A 6,878-nucleotide genomic window follows, 5' to 3' on the forward strand; every position below is an offset into this window, starting at 1 on the left:
CAGCTGTTTCATCAATGACCTTCCCTCCATCATAAGGTCAGAAGGGGGGATGTTCACCGATGACTACACAATGTTCAGTACCATTTGTGACTCCTCAGATAGTGAAGCAGTCCATGTGCAAATGCAACAAGATCTGGACAATATCCAGGTTTGAGCTGATAAGTGGTAAGTGACATTTGTACCACACAAATGTCAGGCAATTATTATCACCAATAAGAGACAATCTAAACAGCATCCCTTGACATTCAATGGTGTTACCATCACTGAAATCCCCACTATCAACATTCTGGGGGTTATCATTGATTAGAAACTCAACTGGACCCACCACATTAACACAGTGACTGCAAGAGCAGGTCAGAAGCTGGGAATACTGTGGAGAGTAACTCTCTTCCTGACTCCCCAAAGCGTGTCCACCATCTACAAGGCACAAGTCAGGAGTGTGATGGAACACTCCCCACTTGTCTGGATGGGTGCAGCTCCAACAACACTCAAGAAGCTTGATGCCATCCAAGACAAAGCAGCCACTTGATTGGCACCACATCCACAAACATCCACTCCCTCCAATACTTACACTCAGTGTGTACTACCCACAAGATTTACTACAGAAACTCACCAAAGATCCTCAGATAGCACCTTCCAAACCCATAATCACTTCTAACTTGAAGGACAAGAGCAGCAGATACATGGGAATGCCACCAACTTCAAGTTCCCCTCCAAGCTGCTCACCATCCTGACTTGGAAATATATCACCATTCCTTCACTGTCACTGGGTCAAAATCCTGGAATTCTCTCCCTAATGACGTTGTGGGTCAACCCACAGCAGGTGGACTGCAGTGAGTCAAAACAGCAGCTCACCCCCACTTTCTCAAGGCGGGCAATGCTGGGCCCAGTCAGTGACGCCCACATCCCACACATGAATTAAAAAACATATTTACTATTTCTCCCACCATCTCTTTTAGCACCCTGGGATGCATTCCATCAGGGCCAGGAAACTTGTCTATGTTTAGCTCCATTGGCTGCCAACACTACCTCTTTCGTGGTAGTGATTATTTCTAGTTCCTCACTCACCTTAGTCTCCTCATCATCAATAACTGGCATGTTATTTGTATCCTCCACTGAGAGGACTGATGCAAGATATCTGTTCAATGCCTTGGCTATTTCCTCATTTCCCATTATTAAATCCCCCTTCTCCTCCTCGAATGTTTACCTTAGCCACTCTTTTTTGTTTTACATATTTATAGAAACTTTTGCTATCTGTCTTTGTATTTGAGCTAGTTTACTCGCATAATTTATCTGATTTTTCTTCATAGCTTTTGTTTTGTGACTTTCTGCTGACCTTTAAAGAGTTCCCAATCTTTTAGTTTCCCACTCATCTTTACCACTTTCCATGCATTATCTTTCAGTTTGAAAGCCTCCCTTGTTTCCTTGGGCATTCATGGCTGATTACCCCTTTTCATACACTCCTTCCTTTTGACTGGTATATGCTTTTATGTATATATATCATTAGTTTATCAATAGCTTGGGTCCACTTTCTCCACGGTGGTCAAGAAACAACAGTGTCAAGGCTTCAACAGCAGCTTCAGTGGAGCGTATGTTAGTGCAGAATGATATGTAGTAAATCGGTGACGTGTGTAAAGTGTTGTACCACCCAAAACATTGCTGGCAGATGATGTTCACACACAAGACAGGAATCCTCCATCCCTTTAGGATGTGTGATACACACAATCAGCTACAGCCTTTCTAGAGAGCTCCCAGCAAAGTACAGCAGTTAAACTTGCTTTGTGGAATATTCCTATAGATGGACAGGGAGAATAGGATCCAGCACATTTAGAATTACAGCTGGCACAACTGTTTACAGTTGGCTGCAGTGTTGGACTATGACATGCTTTCCAATTGAGCTGAATGTTGTCCCTCTGGACTTTCAAATAAACTTTTCAAGCAATAAATCACAGATTTTTTAAAAATTAATTCATTGGATATGGGCATCAATGGCTGGGTTAGCATTTATTGTCAGTTCCTAATTTTTAAGGGTAAACCACATTGCTGTGTGTCTGGAGTCACATGTACACCAGACCAGGTAAGAACAGCAGTCTCCTTCCCTAAAGGACATTAGTGAACCAGGTGTGTTTTCCTGACAATCAACAATGAAAAATGATTTTGTGGTCTTCATCAGAATCTAAATTCTAATTTTTAAAAAAATTGAATTCAAATTCCACCATCTGCTGTGGCAGAATTCAAACCCAGGTCCCCAGAACATTACTGGTTCTCTGCATTAGTAATCTTGTGATAATACCACTTGGCTATCATTCACCTTTGACTACAGACTAAACTCCAAAATGCGCAAACACCTCCTCCCACCCACCCTCCTGCAAAAATTTCATCCCCTATTCCCAATTCCTCCGCCTCCGCCGCATCTGCTCCCACGATAAGACATTCCACTCCCGCACATCCCAGATGTCCAAGTTCTTTAAGGACCGCAACTTTCCCCCCACGGTGATCGAGAACGCCCTTGACCGCGTCTCCCGCATTTCCCGCGACACATCCCTCACACCCCGCCCCCGCCACAACCGCCCCAAGAGGATCCCCCTCGTTCTCACACACCACCCTACCAACCTCCGGATACAACACATTATCCTCCGACACTTCCGCCATTTACAATCCGACCCCACCACCCAAGACATTTTTCCATCCCCTCCCCTGTCTGCTTTCTGGAGAGACCACTCTCTCCGTGACTCCCTTGTTCGCTCCACACTGCCCTCCAACCCCACCACACCCGGCATCTTCCCCTGCAACCGCAGGAAATGCTACACTTGTCCCCACACCTCCTCCCTCACCCCCATCCCAGGCCCCAAGATGACATTCCACATTAAGCAGAGGTTCACCTGCACATCTGCCAATGTGGTATACTGCATCCACTGTACCCGGTGCGGCTTCCTCTACATTGGGGAAACCAAGCGGAGGCTTGGGGACCGCTTTGCAGAACACCTCCGCTCAGTTCGCAACAAACAACTGCACCTCCCAGTCGCAAACCATTTCCACTCCCCCTCCCATTCTCTTGATGACATGTCCATCATGGGCCTCCTGCACTGCCACAATGATGCCACCCGAAGGTTGCAGGAACAGCAACTCATATTCCGCCTGGGAACCCTGCAGCCATATGGTATCAATGTGGACTTCACCAGTTTCAAAATCTCCCCTTCCCCTACTGCATCCCTAAACCAGCCCAGTTCATCCCCTCCCCCCACTGCACCACACAACCAGCCCAGCTCTTCCCCCCCACCCACTGCATCCCAAAACCAGTCCAACCTGTCTCTGCCTCCCTAACCGGTTCTTCCTCTCACCCATCCCTTCCTCCCACCCCAAGCCGCACCCCCAGCTACCTACTAACCTCATCCCACCTCCTTGACCTGTCCGTCTTCCCTGGACTGACCTATCCCCTCCCTACCTCCCCACCTACACTCTCTCCACCTATCTTCTTTACTCTCCATCTTCGGTCCGCCTCCCCCTCTCTCCCTATTTATTCCAGTTCCCTCCCCCCATCCCCCTCTCTGATGAAGGGTCTAGGCCCGAAACGTCAGCTTTTGTGCTCCTGAGATGCTGCTTGGCCTGCTGTGTTCATCCAGCCTCACATTTTATTATCTGAGCAGAGAGCTGTCCTGGTTGTGGGAACCGGCAGTCATCAAATGACATCTCTTTTGTGAAACTCTCAAGAGCATTCACTGGGAGAGATATAGCAATGAAGAGAATTACAAAGGCAGGGATTAACAGGAACAGAGTATAGTTTTGCCCTGGCTAGTAAAGACAAGAATCACATATGAACTCTTTGCCACTTTATCCACCCGTTTTGTTACCTGAATGTATCAGTGACATGCACACCAAGGTCCCCCTGGTCCTGTGATTCCCAGGGTCATACCATTTATTACGTATTGTCTTGCCTTGTTTGTCCTGCTCATGTGCTTCACCTAACACAACATGATCTGATCTCTGTGCAACTCCACTACTCATTGGCTGCCATCCTGAAAAAGACCCCTTTATCTCCACTCTCTATCTCCTGCCAGTCAGCCAATCCTTTATCTATGTCAGTACTTTGCCCCTAACATCATGGGCTCTTATCTTATTTAGCAGCATCCCGCATTGCACCTAGACCCTTCAACAGAGAGGGGGATGGGGAGAGGGTTCTGAAATAAATAGTGAGAGAGGGAGAGGTGGACCGAAGATGGATAGAGGAGAAGATAGGTGGAGAGGAGAGTACAGGTGGGGAGGGGATAGGTCAGTCCGGGGAGGACGGACAGGTCAAGGAGGTGGGATGAGGTTGGTTGGTGGGAAATGGAGGTGTGGCTTGAGGTGGGAGGAGGGGATAGGTGAGAGGAAGAACAGGTTAGGGAGGCGGAGACGAGCTCAGCTGGTTGTGTGATGCAGTGGGGGGAGGGGAAGAACTGGGCTGGTTTTGGGATGCAGTGGGGGATGGGGAGATTTTGAAGATTGTGAAGTCCACACTGATAACATTGGGCTGCAGGGTTCCCAAATAGAATATGAGTTGCTGTTCCTGCAACCTTCGGGTAGCATCATTGTGGCACTGCAGGAGGCCCACGATGGACATGTTATCTGAAGAATGGGAAGGGGAGTTAAAATGGTTCGCGGCTGGGAGGTGCAGTTGTTTATTGCGAGCGGAGGTGTTCTGCAAAGCAGTCCCCAAGCCTCCGTTTGGTTTCCCCAATGTAGAGGAAGCCACACCAGGTACAGTGGATACAGTATACCACATTGGCAGATGGCAGATGTGCAGGTGAACATCTGCTTAATATGAAAAGTCATCTTGGGGCCTGGGATGGGGGTGAGGGAGGAGGTGTGGGGGCAAGTGTAGCATTTCCTGCAGTTGCAGGGGAAGGTGCCGGGAGTGGTGAGGTTTGAGGGGAGTGTGGAGCGGACAAGGGAGTCACGGAGAGAGTGGTCCCTCCAGAAGGCAGACAAGGGTGGGGATGGAAAAATGTCTTGCGTGGTGGGGTCGGATTGTAGATGGTGGAAGTGTCGGAGGATGATGCGTTGTATCCAGAGGTTGGTCGGGGGTTATGTGAGAACGAGGGGGATTCTCTTCAGGCGGATGTTGCGGGGGCGGGGTGTGAGGGATGTGTTGCAGGAAATGTGGGAGACATAGTCAAGGGTGTTCTCGACCACTGTTGGGGGGAAGTTGCCGTCCTTGAAGAACGCGGACATCTGGGTTGTGCGGGAGTGGAATGCCTCATCCTGGGAGCAGATGCGGCAGAGGTGAAGGAATTGGGAATAGGGGATGGAATTTTTGCAAGGGGAGTGGGTGGGAGGCGGTGTATTCTAGGTAGCTGTGAGAGTCCGTGGGCTTGAAGTGGACATCAGTTTCTAGCTGGTTGCCTGAGATGGAGACAGAGAGGTCCAGGAAGGTGAGGGATGTGCTGGAGATGGCCCAGGTGAACTGAAGGTTGGGGTGGAAGGTGTTGGTGAAGTGGATGAACTGTTCGAGCTCCTCTGGGGAGCAAGAGGCGGCGCCGATACAGTCATCAATGTACCGGAGGAAGACGTGGGGTTTGGGGCCTGTGTAGGTGCGGAAGAGGGACTGTTCCACGTAACCTACAAAGAGGCAGGCATAGCTGGGGCCCATGCGGGTACCCATGGCCACTCCCTTTGTCTGTAGGAAGTGGGAGGAATCGAAAGAGAAGTTGTTGAGGGTGAGGACGAGTTCGGCTAGGCGGATGAGGGTGTCAGTGGAGGGGGACTGGTCGGGCCTGTGGGACAGGAAGAAGCGGAGGGCCTTGAGGCCATCTGCATGCGGAATGCAGGTGTATAGGGACTGGACATCCATGGTGAAAATGAGGTGTTGGGGGCCAGGGAATTGGACGTTCTGGAGGAGGTGGAGGGCGTGGGTGGTGTCACGGACATAGGTGGGGAGTTCCTGGACCAAGGGGAGAGAAAATGGAGTCCAAATAGGGGAGATGAGTTCGGTGGGGCAGGAGCAGGTGGAGACAATAAGTCGACCAGGGCAGGCGGGTTTGTGGGTTTTGGGAAGGAGATAGAAGCGGGAGGTGCGGGGTTGGGGAACAGTGAGGTTGGAGGCTGTGGGTGGGAGGTCCCCTGAGGTGATGAGGTCATGGATGGTGTTGGAGATGATGCTTTGGTGCTCGGGTGTGGGGTCATGGTCAAGGAGGCGGTAGGAGGTGGTGTTGGAGAGTTGGTGTCTGGCCTTGGCGATGTAGAGGTCAGTGCGCCATACTACCACTGCGCCACCCTTGTCTGCGGGTTTGATGGTGAGGTTGGGGTTGGAGCGGAGGGAGCAGAGGGCTGCCCGTTCTGCGGGGGAGGGGTTGCAGTGGGTGAGAGGGGTGGAGTGGTTGAGGCAGTTAATGTCTCAACGGCAGTTGGAGATGAAGAGGTCGAGGGAGGATAGGAGGCCTGGGGGTTTTGTCCAGGAGGAGGACTTGTGTTGGAGGTGGGTGAAGGGGTCAGTGGAGGGAGGGTTAGGTTCCCAGTTAAAGAAGTAAGTGTGGAGGCGAAGGCAGCAGAAGAACTGCTCTATGCCCAAATGTGACTGGTATTCGTTGATGTGTGTGTGGAGGGGGACAAATGTGAGCCCCTTGCTTAGGACTGACCATTTGTCCCCAGTCAGTGGGAGGTCTGGGGGGATGGTGAAGATTCAGCTGGGCTCAGTGTGGCTGTCCTCTCTGGGGTTGCTGGCTGTGGAGGCTGTGGACGGAGCGATGTAGGCGTCAGCTGTGGGTGGGGTTCCATCGGTGATTGAGTGTAGGAGTTGGGAGGCCCTGTTGCAGCCGTACAGGACATTGGTTAGGCCACTTTTGGAATAATGTGTGCAATACTGTCTCCCTGCGATAGGAAGGATGTTGTGAAACTCGAAA

This window comes from Stegostoma tigrinum, chromosome 30 (genome assembly GCF_030684315.1).
Source record: "Stegostoma tigrinum isolate sSteTig4 chromosome 30, sSteTig4.hap1, whole genome shotgun sequence".
Lineage (NCBI taxonomy): Eukaryota > Metazoa > Chordata > Chondrichthyes > Orectolobiformes > Stegostomatidae > Stegostoma > Stegostoma tigrinum.